The 20,501-nt window shown below is 43.1% G+C and overlaps 1 protein-coding gene across 2 annotated transcripts in view; it reads right to left on the reverse strand.

Annotated features, from left to right (window-relative positions):
• The window catches only part of BMAL1 (basic helix-loop-helix ARNT like 1), a 75,942-nt gene extending 57,605 nt beyond the window's left edge, over positions 1 to 18,337 (reverse strand). Inside the window, exon 1 of one of the 2 annotated variants that reach the window (XM_073578346.1) lies at positions 18,226 to 18,337. The gene's annotated coding sequence lies outside the window, so the exon portion shown is untranslated. The remainder of the gene's footprint in view (positions 1 to 18,225) is intronic. The other variant, XM_073578345.1, reaches the window with a different exon arrangement.
• Between the last annotated feature and the right edge of the window lie 2,164 nt (positions 18,338 to 20,501).

Raw genomic sequence — 20,501 nt, forward strand, 5'->3', positions numbered from 1 at the left:
TACATCAGAGCCCACACATTATTTGCATTCTGTAACCATAGAGACAGGTAGGTCTGCATAGGAGCTGCACACACAAAACAGATTTTTAATTTAAGGCTCACATTTCAATATATTGTCCCACTTGATTTAGAATAATACAGTATAAATGAAGACATTTTTCAAAACTGCATACTGTGGAGTATTTTTTTTGCATCGGCTAGGGATACCACAATTTAGTAATTTTTTGCACTGCATTTCAGGCTAATTAGCGACAAGACAAGCTTGTCCTTGACCTTTGTTATAGGAAAGATATATACATATATGTTGATGAAATTGTGCCTGACGCTCAGTTTTTCCTGCCGTGTATTTGATGGCTAACAATCACAGCGGCTAATTGGCAGAACCAGTGCTAGATCGTTGTCGAGCCAAACGCTGATTAGAATAACCATTCTGACGTTTACTGCGCATTGTCCCTCGTGAGTCATCATCTGCAGTCTGAAGTATGTGCTGCAAGAAAACGACAACAGCGTTTTGCATTGAAAGACCTGAACATCAAATGTAAAGAGCAGCGCCAAAGCCTCACCGCTTTACTCCTATAATGATAGTTTAATTTATACAGCGCCAACATATTCCGCAGCGCTGTACAATTAACAAACGGACATGTACAGACAAACATATTAAAAATGTTCTCCTAAATAAAGGGGAACCTAAAATCAACTAGATTAGGAAAGTGCTCTACCACCAGTATATAAAACCCTCTAGGATGTTAACAAATCCTTAGCGTCAACTAAAGACTCCTATTCAATGTACATATAGACCTTCAGGCTGAGTGCAGACGTACTTTTTGGCCCTGCGGATTTTTCCGCGCAGAATGGAAGAAATCCGCAGGTCAAATGACCTGCATTTTTCCTGCGGATTTCTTCCATTTTTCGTGCGGTTTTCCATCGCGGTTTTCCCCCTGCGGATTTGGTGACAGGGGAGATGGAAAACCGCACAAAAGAAGTAACATGCTGCGGATTTTGTACCGCGGGAAAACCGCGCAGAAAAATCCGCAGCGTTTGCACAGCGGTTTGGTTTTTTTACATTGATTTTAAGGCTACTGTACATCACAATGCAGAAATGCAACGTTTCTGCGCGGTAAAATCCGCGGCGGAACCGCTACAAATCTGCATCGTGTGCACACAGCCTCATTCAGCTTTCCATCAAAGAGATAGATATAATATATCTCTAAATAATTTTCCCACTATTACATGTGGAGCAGATGTCTCAACATTATTTTCCAAAAGTACAATAAAGGATTCCCCGTTCTGTGCCTTTGGATGGAAAGTCACTGAGCCACTTCCCATCTATTTCCTGTGTCCATCTACATGGCTGGAAACACTAATCACAGGAGGCTTACTGTAATTGGCCTTAAAAGGGGTTTTCTGCTACTTCTGCACATTAAGATCTGGCCACATTCTTTTCGAATAAAGCCCCTTTAGTAATTTTTTTTTTTTTATGGTCAGCAGTTAGTTTTTGGTCTTCATTTCCATACTGTAAAGAACTGGCATACTAGTTAGTCAACTACCCCAAGTAACAGCATTTAGGATCGGACTTAAGTGATACCTGCTATGACAATCAGAGCGTGAGCTACGACAGACTGGATGTCATGAGAAAACAGAAAAAGCTCAGAGGGCAGCATCACCTGGTCGAAGACAAAAATCAAGAAAACTGTAGAATAGGCACAAAAAAAAAAATAAAATAATGTAAGTTGGATCCAGTGCACCTGTTCACACACAAGGAAAAGTAAATGCTATAGAACAGCGTGGGCTTACAACAAGTTACCATACATTTACTTCAGGAGCACATACCACTCCGATATGGTAAAGAACTATCCCACATCTCCTTGCAATGCATTATTTGTTCAGGGGTCGGTTCACAGTCATCAGTATTTATCCAGCACTATAGGTTTGGGAACTAACTAACTTTCTCTCACTTCCCAGCATGCACTGCACTTTCCATTGTCTTGCCCAAACTGAAAATCTGCATCTCTACGTCTGTATGCATATAGATAAAAGAGCAGGAGACCAAGAGCCGCCCCAAATCTAATTAAGAATGACTAGATCCTTTGGCAATTCATAGGTGACACAATCAGATCTTTTTCTTCTTGTGGAGATCCGGAAGTCACCAACATTTACTGATACAATGCAATGAACTAAAAGTGTCACACCAAGTATATACCCTACTTTCCTATTTGACATGAACAGAGATGGGTAAATAGTAGTTGAGGGCTCCATATTTATCTGTATGTTGTTAAATAGATGTAGTTGTTTAGGCAACCCGTACTCCTATACACATTAAATAAAACTCGTCTGAACACAAGGATTTTGCCAGGATCAGCTGACTAATATATGCGGCAGTCTCCAGACTGACAGATTATGGCAAGGGGAGAGAAGGATCCGGCCACAGTCATTTTTAATAGCCGCTTCCTTTGGGTGGAGTCTGGCAACGGCTCTCGAAGAACACAGAAGCGTTCTTGGGTACAAGAGAGTTGGAAGAGATAGCCATCAGCTGACTGCAGCCTAATAAGTATGCCCCCCCCCCCCCCCCCCCCCATTACTCAGCAGCTAATAGTTGCTTCTTGGATATCTGTCAGCACCATTGTATCTTTTCTCCTTGCCGAGATTGACATGCTAAGCATGTCAATCTCCACAAGGAGAAACGATACTTCTTGGATATCGGTCAGATGCCTCTCTCACAGCCAAACCAGATCTCACACTTTGCACTGACGAGGGGCAGTACCCCGAAACACAGTGTCTTGCAATTGGAGATTCTGGTTTGGCTTTTATCCCAAGTCATGTGACAAAACCAGTTAAAGGGTCGACATTGACTTTTAGGATTGCTCCTTCCTATAGGTGGCACTAGAGTTCTAGTCCTCTTCCTCTCTGAAGAGACAATTTGCAATGGTGCTGACAGTGACTGATCTCCATACAGTCCACTAGTTTTGAAGCAAGACTGGTCATCAGAGCTCTGAAAACTCATTTGCCTATGCAAACATATTCAGGTTTACGTCTGGGTAATCAATTCCAGACTGTCAGGACATGGAACATTTAATCACTATTCATGATACGCTATTGCTGCTCGTTGCCAGGTAACTATGAAATACAGTAATATTAATTTTGGTACACAAGTGTTTTTCCAGAGAATCACTGGAGGCCATGAAAGCCAGTCTGAGCCATGGATTTATCTAGGAAACAGCCTCCTAAAAAAAAAAAAAAAACAACACAGATTCAGATACAGTCTGTGGGATCCACAACTGCTAGAAAGAAAGAGGATATTTCTTATTAAATTGTGACTTATCAGGAAGGAGAGCAGGTAATATTTGTATCACTCGAAATCCCCTGATGTATTTGCGGCACAAATTCTCAGTACTGACTACCATTAGATGCAGAGGATGCGAATGTATTGTGCTTAATGGGATTTACCAAGTTTAGTTATCCCCTCTCAGGAGAGAACATTGTGTCTGAGTACTTAGAATTGAGATCCCAACTTATCCCTGGAGTGACTGGGTCACAGAACTCTGTAATGCACCCTTTGGTTTAACTGGCTTTACAAATAATTTTACTTCTTTAGAAAAAAGGAAAATCCCAGTCCCTCAGATGCTGTTTGTTTTGAAAAACAAAAAAATTTGTTTTACTCACTTCTCCCTGGGTCCAGCAATGAGTCTCCACCGCTACTCCCGATTTCTGTGACAGTCAGCAGCGTTGACATCATCTCAACAGCGCTGCAGCCAGCTAGCTCAGTCAACACCCATGGCACAAGCTTCTCAGAGCCTATTAGCGCAATGATTGGCTGCAGCGCTGTTGACATGTCAGTGCTGCAGACAATAAGACTGTGTTCCCGCAATGAGGTTTTTTTTTTATGCTTCATATCTTCAGGGAAAAAAGTGCAAGTAACCCATTTTATTTAATGGGTGCAGAAAATCTGCACCATCAAGGCTCAACAATGGAACATAGCCTTACAGATCCCAGGAGCAGCGGAGGATAAGCAAAGCCCAGTTTTTTATTTAAAAATGGGTTTCTGATAAGAGAAAATCCATTTTAGGCCTCCTGCACACATCAGTGTCTCCAGTAAGAGAGGTGACAGTTTTCATACAAACTAGAGACACACACGTAGACACATTCAAATCTATGGGTCTGCGCACGTCTGTGTGCAAAACACAATGACATGTCCATTTTTTGCTGGCAGCACGGTCCACAATACACTGATGGCATCTGTGCATTATCAGAGTCACACATACTAGGATCTGGGAAAAGCAGTAGCAGTACAATTAGCGATGTTCCCATGCCCCGGGCGTGGAATCCAGCTCTCACAATTGTCGTCTGGTTTCCAGCGTGACAAGGCTGTGCTGCTGAGAGTTGGGAGTCACCACCCACTGTCTGCATAAAATATATATATATATATATATATATATATATATATATATATATATATATATATATATATATATATATAAAAAAAAAAAAAAAAAAACCACGTCTGGGTTCTCCCATAAATTTTTATAACCAGCTGAGGGAAAGCTGACAGCGGGGGGCTGGTGTTAATATTCTGGGAAGGGACAAATAGCTATGAAGGTTCCCAGCCTATAAACAGCACACAGTTGTTTGATGAGCCTTTACTGGTTAGTAAAAAGGAGAAGACTGGGGGGAAAAAAAAAAAAAAAAAAAGTGATGATGTGCTGTCACCCTAATTTTACCTTTTAGTAAAGCATAAACAGGCAGCTGCAGGCTGATACTAATAGGTAGAATTTCTCATGGTGCGAGCCGTGACATCAGTAAGGTTAAAGCAATTCACAGGCTGGCTCACACAGAGCTTACTGAGAGAACTACTGCCTGTGATCTACGGTAATCTAAAATTACGTCACCGTTGTTGTGGGACCTCATCATTATGGATTATTCACAGACAGGTAAGGATTACTTTGATTTTTTTATTTGTAGGTTAATAAATGGGTAAAAGATGGACAGGGAGTGTTTTTTTTTTTCAGTTAAAGGACTTTTCTTTGTGGGTGTATTTATTAATTTTGACTACATGATTAGTAATGGGGTGCCCAATAGACACCTCTCCATTACTAACCCATGGGCTTGATGTCAGCGGACATAAAACAGCAGACATCAACCCAAAAAAAATTACCCCACTTGCCAACACACCAGGGCAAGTAGGAAGAGCCGAGGCTAAACATTACTGGCGCATCTAATGTGCCTTTTCTGGGGCGGCTGAAGGTTGGTGTTCTTAGTCTGGGGAGGGGGCCAATATACATGGCCCCTTTCTAGCCTATTAATATCGGCCCGAAGCTGTCTGTGAAGCCATTTCAAGTTACTAAAATTGGAAGGGAGGGGGACACCGAAAGTTTTTTTCCCCTCCGGTCGCCCCTTTTTACTAACCAGTAAAGGCTATGCAGACAGCAGTAAGTTATTAATAGGCTGGGAACCTTTGTTGCTATTGACCACTTCCCAGAATATTAGCTCCCAGATAACGGCTTTCCCTAGTCTGGTTAAAAAGAAAAAAAATTTAAAGGGGACCCCAAGCCGTTTTTTTTTTTTTTTTTAATTTAATACAAGCGATACACAGACTCCAACTCTCAATAGCGTCGCCTGGTCGCAGGCAACAATGATGAGAGCTGGATTCAGCACCCGATGCCTGGGAACAGAGCTAACTGTACTGCTTTTTCCTAGACACTGGTACATGTCACACTGATGGTGCACACGAATGTGACACATGGACACGGATAGCACTGGTACTAGTGTTTGCAGTACCGGTAATATCAGGACGTGTTAAGAGGCCTAAAGGAAACACAGAAACCAAGTTCACACAAGCCTATTTTTTTTTAAAAAAAGAAAAAAACTCCCAAGGACCATTCTCTAGTTATGGGTGTTATATTCACACTGCTTAAAAAGTATAAAATTATAAGGAAATATGCTAAAATTAGTTTTTTAAATATGCATTTTAAACTTATGTAGTGAAATTGCAGTTTCTAGTTAAATAGTGAAAAGACAGATTAAGGCCAGTTTCACACATCAATGGCTCCGGTACGTGTAGTGACAGTTTCCTCACGTACAGGAGACACTGACACAGGTAGACACATTAAAATGAATGAGTCTCTGCACATGTCAGCGTGTTTTCACGCACACACGGTCCATGTGAAAAACACGGAGACATGTCAGTGTTTGTGGTAGCACACAGTCCGCAAAAGTGCTGAACATGTGCACACGGACAACAGTTCACACTGTCCTCCGTCTCACGAACGGCCGCCGGGGAAAAAGCGCTACTGTAAGCTGCTGTTGCCCGGCGGCTGGTGCTGAACGCGGCTGTCATTCTTCTCTCCTGCTCTGCCGGCAACAGTGAGCAGGAGAGAAGAATGACTGAAAACCCGACGTGGGGTCCCACCTCTATTTGTGTACCAACCCGGTAAAACTCACAGCTGGGGGCTGCTATACTCAGGATGGTAAGGGGCCATTAATCTTGGCCCCCCACAGCCTAAAAACAGCAGCCTGCAGCTGCCCAGAAAAGGCGCATCTATTTGATGTGCCCATTCTGGAGCTTTGCCCGTTTCTTCCCACTTGCCCTGTAGTGGTGGCAAATGGGGTCATAAGGGGTTAATGCCACATTTCTATTGTACGGTGACATTAAGCCCGGATTAGTAATGGAGAGGTGTCAATAAGATACCTCTCCATTACTAATCCTGTAGTAATTAAAGGGTTAATTAAACACAATTATAACAAGTTATTTTAATGAAAGAATACACCACACACATTGTTCAAAGCTTTATTAGACTCCTAAGTCCATAGCGAAGCGACTGTTATCCTGTAAAAAATAAACCAACAATATCCATACCTGTCCAGCGCTCAGTCACGTCCCGCGGTGTAATCCATCTCGGGCGGTTAATCAGTTTACAGGCGGAGCGGTGCTAATGCGACAGCTCCGACTGTAAACTACTGAGGAATGAATGGGAGCAGCGGGCGCAGACTCAGTGATGAGCGGTGATGTCACCGCTCATCACAGAGCACGCGAACCAACAATACAGTCATGTGACAGTGTGATCGTAGTTAAACCATGAGTTATGCACATTGCAAAGCCAAAGATGGCAGCACATGGCTCTAGGAGTCTGTTTTTTTGCCGATCCCCTGTGCCATACTTTGCCCTCCTTACCCTTGTGCTACATATAATTTTGCTTGCAGAATTTTTTAAATGCCAATGTCAGAGCACAGCGACTTATCTTGTAAGGAAAAAAATAAAGAACCAGTTATACCACTAAAGGAGCCAAAACTCTTTTTTTTTAACTTTAGAAGCCAAGCAAGAAAACGTTTCACCGATATAAAAAGCCTCAGGGGTTTAGGATGCACCGCCAAGCAACCTGCCCATGTATGTACACAAATATGGGCGCACCAAATTTAGCAAAGTCTCCATAGTTATAAAGTCTTTATTATCAGACTACTGGACAACGTGTTAGACTTTGGCTATGGACACCTTTCACATGGAAAAAAAAATAATGATTTTTACATATGTTAATGGTTAACTTTACTGAAGAAAATTGCACTAGCTATAATTTTGCAATCTTTATTCATTTTTAGATGGCCGATGTTTGCTTACCGGCAATTGTTTGGTCACCTGTCTGCACATGCGCACTGAACGATCTGTAAATACATCGTTCAATGCACATAGGCTACAATTGTTCTCGCAGAGCAAGTTCTGTTTACTCAGAATAAAAAGAGCTCCTGAGAATTATGATCTTTTGTGCAGGACAAAAGATAATTTTCTCACACAGTGGTGCCTCAAGTGACAGGATGAACTCCAGTGACCTCTAGGTGGCAGAGTGATCAACTGGGGGGAGGATTATCTCTGGTAACTGTACACTGGAGCCCCTGTAGAGCGGTCACATCTCCTGGTCATCTCGTTATTACATGGATTATGTCGTAACAGGGGGTATACTGTTGGTTTATTTATTTATTTTTTGCAGGTGATAGAGGGTGTCGGGGATTAGCTGTATGGCGAGTATGTGTGTATGTGGTTTTTCTTTGACACTATTCAACACAGTAGCCGGATAATAGGACTACTACTGTCCTATAATCGGCTAATACCATCACTGTAGCAGACATAGTCGAATCGGACTGGTAGTCCCATTGGACGATGCTTGCCTACACACAGACCCGCACATATTCACCGCACACAGTCTCCTCCCATACACTCTTCCTCCTCCCGATTTGCAGCATTTCTCACATGCAACTCCGCAGCAAAACCACAGATCTTTTTACACCTACGGTTTTGCTGCGGATTTCACCGACTCAATGGGTGAGGAAACGCTGCAGATTCGCAAAAAAAAAAAAAACTGACATGTGCGCACAACTTCTGAATTTCCCATTGACTTACATTGGTTGTGCACTACACTGCGGATTTGATGCAAATCCGCGAGTCCAAAAACGCTGCAGATCCACTTCAAAATCCACAACGTGTGCACATAGCCTAACCGACACGGCAACATCGAAATGGAAGAACCTGCCAATCAGCTTATTTGAAGGGCACAGTAGGCAAAACCCCAAAACCTCTCCTTCACTGTATTTTTCTGTTCCAGCTTGATTAAGTACTGAAGAACCCCTTTAACAGTATGGGAACCGTATAGTAATTCCAAAATTAAATCTTGGAACATAAGAAAAATAGAGGTCTCTCTACAAAACACAAGTTGGACTCCAATAAAAAGCAGCAAAGGTTAAAGTAAAGTCCACTAAAGGGAACCCGTCACAATGATAATACAGTCCGATGGGCTAGCAGAAGTGTAGTTACAGAGCAGATGCCGCTAATCAGGGAATGCTGTTTTTCACAGACTGGCACCAGACCTGAAATAATTGCAGTTGGATATGAGGTTAAGGACCTCATACACCATACATAGGTACTGGCCAAACCACTGTTCAAATTTTATCTTCTGATTTCCCCATTCATAGGAGCATTTGCTCTGCAGAGCAGTTTTGTAGTCCTTATGAGAGAGTTGCTGCCAAACTCCCATGGCAGTAACTCATCTAGCCAAGAACAAGAATAATAATAAAAAACATAAAAAAAGATGGGCAGTCCGAAATCAGACATGCGAGACCCCCCCCCCCCCACCACCAAACCATAGACTATCAGTGAAGCTCACAAATATCAGTCTAATGTGTACGAGGCCTTTACCATAAATTTTAATGCAGTTTAATTCGATAAACGGTTTAATTAAGAAGATATATCATCTGCATTATTCTATCTGCATTCAGAAAATTTGCTACTTTAGTTTCTGAATCTCTGCTTGCTCTAAACTTCCTACATATTGGCATTTACCTACAAAACTATTAGGCAAACATGAGGATAGGAAGCAGGAAGAGGAAGGCTTGTCCACAAGAAAAAGCTTACTTCATTGTAGCAGCCATGGGGAAGACGTTGCTGGGAGCCATAAAGAAGCAGGTTGGCTGCTGTTGACAGATCTTATCATGGATATTTTTATAAGTGTATAATTAAGAAGAATAAGATGCCAATTTACGATTTCGGTTTATAAATCCATAAATTATTTATAGGTGGCGCATCACTGACAGGTCAATGGACAGTTTAAATGCACTGAAACTTTGTCTAAGGGTTGGGCAAAGCAATAAGTTTACTAAGGAGCCCAAGGTTCTTTTTGTACTTCGGGTAACAATCAGATAAAATGGCTCAAATGAGGGAACAAAACTGAGATTCAGATGTGTGCTGACAAAGTCATAAAGGGGCGGGGGGGGGGGCAGATGTGGTCTGGACCCAGCCTAGATTTATGTGTAGATTTCACCTGTGTCAAATCCTGAGCGTGGGCGCATACTCTTCTGCTAAAAAAATAAATTAAAAAAAAAAAAAAAAAAAAAATCAATCGCTGTGTGAATCTATCACTATGCAACTAATGTACTTCGCTCACGAGAAGACTGCTTTGACAGGATACAACTGTAGCAAGCGCAGCAGCAATATAGTATTAGATTTCTACAGGTTTTCAGCCCCGGGAGTTGAATATAAAGTATTTTCATTCTCCATGAAATTATAAGAAGACCCCAATCCTCCCTGCACGCCAGTCTTGAGGACAGGTGAACTGGGGTAAATTACGCCAAATTCATGAAGAGGCTTGCTTTTGCCCGGAAAATTTCCTCCATCTTTTCAAAAAGTTGGATCGTAGCAGCAGTAAAAATGCAGAAAGTGACGTTTTTTCTCAATTAGGAGTTGTGCTATATTTCAAAAAGCTTAGAGCCAGATTTCTGAGATGTCAGTTATTTGAAAGTTGCAGAACTTTACATTAGGGCAGAGACAGACTGCTGTATTTCTCCTGTAAGACTCGCATCATAAACCTCGTCCTGGCTGTCGGTTCTCCTGACCTGAGCTTGACAGCTGCATAGTAATCCATCACGCTGTCTTGCTCAGGTCAGGAGCGGTGCCGGGCCAGTCCGTGCAATGCGATGAAATTCTCGCACGAGTTATACAGCAGTCTGACTCTGCCCTTAAGCAGACTTCTGCACGCCATTAATGTGCCGGTGTGAACGTTAATACAAACAGCGACTATTCATTCTTCCCGTGCCCTGCATCTCCAGTGTATCACAAGCGGATCATGTCCTCCTGGGAGATTTGGGGTTAGAAAGTCACTACATATTATGAATCGCAGATTTTCCTATTTATTCGATGCGTTTGTGTTTCATATTAAACAAATTTATTTTCCTTTGGTGTTGAAGAGGTTAATGACCCTTTCAATGCTGGTTAGAAACTTGCAGCTCCATCTCACAGCTGTTCCTGACTGGACATTTCCTCTCTCTATAAAATCTGGTCAGACCTTCTCTTTGCCAGTGAACACTTTGCTTTTTAACTCCTTGGAGATACTGTGCTGAATTAGGAGATTGATACATGCAGGCTTTCCTCAATGTACTATTCCCATTTGGCTGGTACATCCTTCCCTACAGCTAAGGCCGGGATCACACATGTGAGGAATACGGCCGAGTCTCGCATATTAATACCTGGCATTGCCACTGGCACTCAGGAGCGGAGCGTGCGGCCACATAGCAATACATGGAGCCGCACGCTCCGCTCCCGAGTGCCGGTGGTAGTGCCGGGTATTAGGGTGTGTGCACACGCTGCGGATTCTGCTGCGGATCCGCAGCAGTTTTTACTGCGGTGTACAGTAGCATTCTAACCTATGGAAAAAAAACGCTGTGCAGACGCTGCTGAATTTTCCGCGGTTTCAAAACCGCAGAAAGAATTGACATGTCAATTCTTGCTGCAATTTGCCATCTCCTCCATTGTGGAGATGAAAAACCGCAGGGCAAAACCGCAGGCTAATCCGCAGGTCTTTTGACCTGCAGATTTACCTGTGCATTTTACAAAATCTGTGCGGCCAAATCCGCAGAGCATTCCGCAGCGTGTGCACATACTCTTAACGTGCGAGACTTGGCCATGTCTCTCACATGTGTGATCCCGGCCTAAGGGTGTGAGCACATGCTGCGGATTCTGGTTTTGGTCCTGCGGTTCCACAGCAGTTTCTGCTGCGGTGTACAGTACCATTAAAATCAATGTAAAATGAAAACCATGGTGCAGATTTTTCCGAGCGGATATGCTGCGGTTTCAAAACCGCAGCATGTCAATTCTTTGTGCGGATTCCGCAGCGGTTTAGCACCTGCTCCATGACAGGAGTCAAACCGCAGGCTAAACAGCAGAAAAACTGCAGATAAACCGCATGTCTTTTGACCTGCGGATTTACCCGCGTTTTTTGACAAATCTGCGAGGAATAATCTGCAGCGTGTGCACACACCCTAAGGGAGTAACAGGAGAAAAGTCAAGCTGGTGGCCAGCCTCCTCACCTTTAGAGGTACCTTTGGGAGCAGGGATAGTTAGGGCCCCAGCCCTAGGGACGGTTCAGGGCCCCTTTCCCTAATCATGTATAGTCACTACGTGACACAGTGATTCTTTACTGGTTGCAGCGGTTACGTCACATCAATAGTGCTGTGACCAATCACTGCCGATACTGACGACATTTGCCAATGAGTTGTGGGATTTGCTTCTACTTCTGTTCACATGACTTCATAGCTGCAGCCCGGGGAAGCGGGTACCAAATTGTTCTATCATTTTGCACCCAGGCATGTCAATCGCGTGCAGAAAGGGGAAAACCTTATTAACCTTTAGTTGCATAAAGCCAGATGACCTCTTTAACGATTGCATCACTCTTCTTAACACTAAGGCAACCATTCTAGTGTAACTATATTTATCGCCATGTAAATCATAATTGATGCTGCTATGCCACCAGCACTTAACGACATCATATACAAAAGAGAAAGATTTAAGAATGAAAACCCACATACTCCATATAATAGAGACACATTGTTTCCAGCATGAGCTGTGACACAAACAGGGAGTGGGTTGAAGTAGATCAGATTTTTTTTTTTCCCCTTATCCTTCACATTGTGATGTTGTTTCAAGTGTAACATCAATGACACAAACGTCTCTTACACACCTCAGCCTTTTATAAGCCCGAAAAGGGGGAAGAAAAAAAAAAAAAAAAAGCTGGCAAGTCACTTTCTCGTTAACGCTGCGGGTTCATGGACCGAATTAAATCGCTACTGAGACCGCAGTAAGATTGTGCAGTTGCGTTATTAATTCAGCGATAGGCGAGTGCACAAGAAATATCAAATTCACCCTCTGCATCGCCTCTGAGCACAGAACGTGAAGGAGACTTTTACGTAAGGCGGATGACAGCGCCTCGCCCACGGTCTCACATTAACCTACTGACCTAAATGTTTCAGAAAGAGAAGGAGAGACACTGGCAATACGTAAGAGGCGGCGCACAGATCTCCAGGCTGATAGTTAAGGATGATGAGATGAAAATACATTATCCTGTGCCAGCAGTCGACCAACTCGCTGCTATTGTGAAACTACTAATCCCAATATACCCAGTGTTAAAAAGGAATTTCTGCTATTTTTCAGGCACTATATACAAATACTAGGAGATTACAGAGTGCATTGCTCGGCTGATCCCACAGGGTTTGGCTGGAGTGGCAGCATGCATGCTCAGCTGCCATTGCTTAAGGAATCCTCCGATTTGCAGACACTGCTTAGAAGGATCTTTGAACTTCCTACGAGTAATCAATCAGGATCCTACAATTGGGGCGCCAAGCAATGTAACATTTATTGGGGATAAAACCCCTTTCTTACTTTTCTATTATGCAAATCAATTTTGAGATCTCTGCTTGCTGTCAGTAAATCGAACCATACTGTCACATGATATTGCGAGAAATCCATGACGTGCTCTGACAAACTGTAAAGCGCCCTACACCAGTGACAAGTGGAGATGGGTTTTCGGCCCCTTAGATGCAAACAATGAACGTTTTTCAATTAGGCTGAAATACTGGAAAAGTTAAAGTGAACCTGTCAGCAGTATTGGCCGCTATAAGATGAGGCCACTGCCTTTCAGGGCTTATCTACAGCATTCTAGAATGCTGTAGATAAGCCCCTGATCCGACCTGAAAGATAATATAAGTTTTATTATACTCACTTAATGGGGCGGTCCAGTCCGATGAGTGTCGCAGGTCCGAGTCCGACGCCTCCCATCTTTTTATGATCGAAGCACTCCTGCTTGCTTCATGGCTCCCTGACATCACGCTCCTGTGCAGGCGTACTTCTATGCCCTGTTGAGGGCAGACCAAAACACTGCAGTGCGCAGGCGCCGGGAAATGTCAGAGGCCCAGCGCCTGCGCACTACAGGGATCTGCTCTGCCGTCAACAGGGCATAGAACTTGAAGTAGGCCTGCAGAGGAGCACGATGTCGGGGAGCCTGTGAAGCAAGTAGGAGTGCGGCATCACAAGAAGATGGGAGGCGCCGGACATGCGACACCTATCGTACCGGACCCCCCTGCAGGTGAGTATAATAAAAAGTTACTTTTATCGTCTTTCAGGTCGGATCGGGGGCTTATCTACAGCATTATAGAATGCAGCAGGTTAGTATTTTTGACTACGAGATAAGTTTTATTTAAGCTGCAAAAACCCGTACTCCGAGATAAGAATTGGGTTTCAATGGGTTTCTATACTACGAGAGAAGTTTACAGAACTATAGCACTTTTTGCACGAGACAATAATTGTCTCTTCACTTTTGTGTTTTTGGTATTATAGGTGTGTGTGTGTATATTTTTTGTGTCCCCCATTTTTGTATACATAGGGTGGTCTAGTGCTTTACTAGGGACGTTGAGCGGTTAGGAAGGGCCTCAATAGGGTATGGTAGCTTTTGGCACCGAGGTCTATAACTATATGCACGAGTAATATTGATTTGGCTCTGATCTTTGACCCCCTGGGTATTTAGTTATTTCTACTATGATATGTTTTTAGTGATTGAATTAAAAGCTAATTTTTAAGGATTATTTTGTGTTTTCTGGTTCCTTCTTGATTATATAATCCTAAATATATACTGTGGAGGTTTGTATATACTGTAATCCCCATGAAAAAAGAAAGACTCACCTCCCCACATCGGAGGTGGTCCAGTATTGTTGATGACCGGTCTCACGTGACCTTTTTATGCCACGTGGGCGCTGCAGCCAATCAGCGGCCACTAATGAGCTGCAGTTCTCACACTTCCCTTGGACGTCAGTTTCGTCTGAGGGAAGATTTCTGCAGTGCTTATGTGGCATAACAAGGTTACCACCAATATCGTTGGAATGACACCGATGTACGGTTCTAGTAATATGGGCCTTTCTATTTGGAGCCAATATTTATGGTCTTTACAAGGGGGCATTGCTCACAGGGTAAGGATGCAGAGCAGTCTAAAAACACTCCCCAGATGACCCTGTGAACCATACTATCTTTGTTGAAACGCAAAAAACTAGGACTAAATTAAAAAAGTCCATATATCTAGTAAGGCAAATTTTTAAGAAAACACCCCTGGGAAGGAGAGAACATAAAATAAGGAAAAAAACTGCCCACATTTGACCTTGGAGATAACTTCTTAAAGAGGACCTATTTTTCTTCTTTTATACAGTGCTCCGACCTTCATGCAACCTGTCAGGTAACTTGAGACCCCCTGCACATCCTCCACAGCACTATAGCTTTAGGAAGAAGCACCATGAATAAACCATTTCAATGATTGCATACAATGTACATTGCACCAATTGCAGTGTAATTAGCCATGAGCAAAGGGATAGAAGAGGTTTTGAAAGCTGGCTCTATTCATGTTAGTGCTCTGCCACCCATGACTATTCAACTGTACTAAGCATATAGGGCACAGTGTGTTAGACATTAATTTGCTTTGCAATGCTGTGAAACTAATAATTTTTTAAGGGGTATCTTTATAGCTTGGTAGTTCAATGCAAAGGTGGTGGTTTAGGGGTCTCTAATCACACTACAGTTGCCTGTAGCCACTGAATTCAATAAATGAACAGTATGCAGTAAGCACCTGAGCTCCCTCTAGTGGTGAGTGCAGGCAGCTATCAGATAATCATTTATCTGTGTGAAGGGAAGCAGAGCATGTGGAGTTTTGTAACATGCAAAGGAACTCTGATCTTTGTAAGATGAAATTATAAAAGAAACAATGTTAAAACCATGTGCATTAACTTTATCCGTTGCATGAAGAAAAGTTTAACAGCTTTCAAACACCCATCATTTCAATTACAATTTTCAGAACCTCTGCTTGCATTTAGAGAAAAAAAAGTATTATGAAAGCCAAAAATTGGTCAAGGCATCAATGAAATATAGCCAGTCTATCCTCTTTGCACTAGGTACACCCACAGCACAGAACTCTCCCATCATGAACTGGGCTGATAGAAGGAACCTAGACTGAAGCATTGTAACAAACCCTCAACTAAGAGTTTCCATACTTTGTTTGTGCAAATTCATTGACCGCAAGCTAATATTTAATGAGGTTGTACAGGATTTAACACAAAAAAAAAAAAACACACAACCCTCACTCTTCTACAGGTCGTGTATGGTATTGCAACTCAGTCGCGCTCAGATTTGCAGAACAGAGTTGCAATAGCAGACACAACCATTTGACAGGTGTCCCTCGAAGAAAGCAGCTTTTTATTTTTTCTAATTTTGGACAGCCTCTTTAAAAAAATTCTTTAAGGATGTCACACTTCTAAGTCTAGACCTTACTGCAGAATACAGTTTTTTTTCCCTCTCTTTGTACGCTGTAACAGACACAAGATGAGCAAGGTAACCGCAAGACCATCCTAAGGCCATGTGCACACGTTGTGAATGGTGCTGCGGATTTGGATAAAGCCGCAGGTCAAAAGACCTGCGTTTCCCCTGCGGTTTGACACCTTGTAATGAAGCAGGTGTAAAACCGCTGCGGATTACGCACAAAGAAGTGACATGCTGCGGATTGAAAACCGCAGTATGTGCACAGCGTTTTTTGATTTCCATTGAATATAATAGTACTGTACAACGCAGCAAAATCTTCTGCGGATCCGCAGAGCCAAAAACGCTGCGGATCCGCAGCAGAACCCGCAACGCGAGCACATCGCCTAACAGAGACTAAAAGAATGGGCACAAGCTAAGTATTTGGTGCAGAAATATCTGCATCTCGTGGCAAGAAAAATGCTGCATAAAATTAGGAGCGGGGTTTTTTTACATTCATTTTTTGGCGCAGAATTTTTGCCACTCATTAGTATGAGTGAAATCTGCTGCAAAAATGATTAAAAAAAAAAAAAAAATCATGTGCTGCAGATTTAAATCTGAAAGTTAAAAATAAGCAACGTACGCATGAGACGTCAGGATTATCATTCACTTTGCTGGCATCAGGAAACCTTTCAGGTTTTGTGACAAATCTGCTTAGAAAAAAAAAAATATGAAACAAAACTGCAACGTGTGCACAGATCCCCACCAGATATGTGTAACTACAATAGGTGCACAGGGTTTCAGGTTCAGCCCTGGAGTTCCATAGGTTCCTTTGATCCATACGAGAAGACCAATACTATGAGAGACCCATGATAATTGGTGGCCCTGTTAGGCTGTGTGCAGACGCTGCGGAATCCGCTGCGGATTAATCCGCAAGGATTTTGCAAAAACCGCAGATAAGACCTGCGGATTATCTGCGGTTTTGCCTGCGGTTTGGTCCTGCGGATTCACCATCTCCACAATAGTGGAGATAGGAACCCGCTGCGGATTCCACAGAAAGAATTGACATGTCAATTCTTTCTGCGGTTTCAAAACCGCAGCAAATCCGCGCAGATTTTTCCGCAACGTCTACACAGCGGGTTTTTTTTTACCATTCATTTGAATGGTACTGTACACCGCAGCTAAAACTGCTGCGGAACCGCAGCGGAATCCGCAGTGTGTGCACATACCCTTAGTGATATCGCATTGGGACCCCTTGAACTTTACATTCTGCAACTGGCAACTCCCCCCCCCCCCAACAAGAAAAACAAAAAAACAAAAGCATTTAAACAGGGTGAAAAACTCATGAATGAACTGAACAGGAAGTAAACCGCTGTAAAAAATTAATCAGGAGCTACCGAAGCAAAGGTTAGAACAAAATCATTTCACAAAGATCGATTATAATAAAGAAGAGAAAAGATAACACGGCGGAAGATAAACCAGACCACATGCTAACAAAAAAAAGGAATATAAAAAAAGTATCTTCAGTAATAGTCGACATGGGTCAAAACTGGCACGAGAGGAAAGTGATCGGCGACGTCAACAAAAACTGAGCCAAAAGTAACCAGATCTGACAGCAAACGGAGCGTTTCCTGCAATAGATCTAATCATAATAATACCAATAGTAAATAATACACAAAAATAAATGACGTTAAAGTCTGGCATTGCCATGAATCGCACCCATCGCCACCATGAATCGCACCCATCACTATTGCGCCATTACCAAGGTGCCAACACGTAACCTTTAAGGCTCCGGAGCCGCTGACCATTTCTGTGATAAGTTACTCAGTAATGACTGCAGACTTGTCCCCCTCTATCCTCTCTCAGGGGCCACAGATAATAAAACCCTGCACTAACAGCTGTCAGGCACAATGGGGGCCCCCAGGGGCCCATGGACAGCAACCTAGCAGAAAGCATATGCTCCACCCATGACTTTGTATGGAATAATAACACCGGAGCCCAGGAATCAGCATAACACAAATGCACGTGTAAAGCAGTGGAGACCCTCTGTGCCCAAGAGCTTGCACTCTAGGACTAGGCCCCTCCCCCCTCTGGTAGCCAATAGAGCTGTCCCGGGCCGGTACAGAGCCAGGAACCGTGGCCGTCACTCACCCGTCAGCCGCACAAACCGAGCTCCTCACACAAACAGCCGCGTCCGTGACCTACTTTCTGCCCTCACTAAATGTCGCACCACTAACCTACTTTTCAGCCAATGACGTTCGCCGGCTCCCCGGGTGTCCATGCCAACCAATCAGACCAATCCCTGTCACCAGCCGTCCAATGGTCGCCCTTGCATAAGAGAAGTCTCTCCCTCCTGCGCCACTGGTCGCGTCCTCCAATCAGAAGCCAGCTTTGAACACAGTGGGTGGGAGGATGTGGAGATTAGAGGTGGCCATATTGCTGGTGGCAAGATCTTGTCGCCATGTTAGTTGTGGTAGCGGTTATTATATTGTTTTTTTTTTTCGGTGTGTTCAGACTGCAGTGAGGTCTCACAGAGGCACAGCGGAATTGTACTGGCTCTGATTAGTGAGACCAGGCAATAGTCAGTATACCATTCGGTGCCCAATAGTGAGGTTTCACCACACACAGCCATCATTAAATATATAGAAGGTTTATATGGATTATTCAGTCATAGCGTTCCTGTTGCCTTTGAATTGTTCCTCCTCGTCATCTAAGGCTAGTTTCACATTAGCGTTTTTTTGCGCAGCGCATCGGGCGCATAAAAAACGCAAAGAAAAACGCAAAACAAACGCGCGGTTTTTTAACGTCATGCGCACGCTGATGTGTAAAAAAAACGCAGCGTTGTTTGCGTTTTACATGCGTTTTTTGCATGCGTTGGCGTTTTTTATGCGCATGCGTTTTTAAGTGTGACGTTTTTTCCATTGTCTAGAGAACATTCTAGACTTGTTTAACTCAAAAACGCATGCGCAAAAAAACGCAAGCGTGCGCAAGACCATGCGCACGCATGCGTTCCCATAGGCTCCAATGTGGTGTTTTTGCGCATTCCGTGCGCAAGCGTGCACATGCGTTTTTTTGACGAGACAGGGCGGAACCAAAAATGCAACATGTTGCGTCTGGCGCGCCTGGCGCAAAAGACAAAAAAACGCATGCGCACGAAAACGCAAGTATGCGCAAGACCATGCGCACGTCATGTTAAGTATAGGTGCGCAGTGCGCATGCGCACGGGTGCACACGATGCGCTGCGCACAAAAGCGCTAATGTGAAACCAGCCTAAGACACATATTTTTCTTACTTTTCAGTCTCTATCAATTGTAGCAGGGCTTTTCATGCGGTTTTTATTGGAGTATATGCAACTTTTTGATCTTATTACTCCATTTTGAGAGAAAAATTAATAAAAAAAAAAGCAATTCAGCATTTTTTTTATTTTGTGTCGCTGCATTCACTATATAAAATGAGCATTATAGTATGGGTGATATGACTATATATGTATATTATAATTATTATTATAGCGCCATTTATTCCATGGTGCTTAACGTGAGGCAGGGTATACATAAGAAAAACAAGTATAGTAATCTTAAACAATACAAGTCACGACTATCTATATGCGTATATGCAGGGGTGATTCTAGCCTCTCTGCTGCCTGAGGCGAACAGCAAAATGATGCCCCGCACACAAAGCACATTTTCATATCTATCCTGTAAAACTGAGTACAATAGTGGACATTTTAATTTAGATAAATAGAAAAAAAAAGGTGTCCAAACACAAGGATGTCAGCGGCATCACACGCACATAGAAGAACAACACAGAAGTATCCAGAACAAGGGTCATTAATGGCAATGGTAGGCCTGGCACAGGGCCGGACTGGGACAAAAATGCAGCCCTGCCACACAAATCCCACCAGCCCACAAACTATAGCACTCATCACCCCGATCAGTGATTTTTTGCTATACTTTGTTGTCCCTTCATCACTCTCTTTAAGGAGTTATTTGAAGAGCCACATGTGAATGGCGTCACAGTGCGTATGATTGACCACATCTGCATTTACATGGTGCTCTTCAAAGCTACGTTTCCCAGGATCATGGGGGTCCCAGCGGTCAGATCCACAACAGTCATCTCCTATCCCCACATAATGCTCCATACAGTATTATGGGCCCCATATATTACTGCATACAGTATTATGGGCCCCATATAATACTCCATTCAGTATAATGGGCCCCATATATTACTTCATACAGTATATTGGGCCCATACATTCCTTCATACAGCATAATGGGCCCCATATATTACTTCATACAGCATAATGGGAACCACATATTACTTCATACAGTATAATGGGCCCCATATATTTCTTCATACAGTATAAAGGACCCCATATATTACTTCATACAGCATAATGGGCACCATATATTACTTCATACAGTATAATG

The sequence above is a fragment of the Dendrobates tinctorius genome, unplaced genomic scaffold, assembly GCF_039654945.1.
Source record: "Dendrobates tinctorius isolate UK_male_01 unplaced genomic scaffold, ASM3965494v1 ptg000059l, whole genome shotgun sequence".
NCBI lineage: Eukaryota > Metazoa > Chordata > Amphibia > Anura > Dendrobatidae > Dendrobates > Dendrobates tinctorius.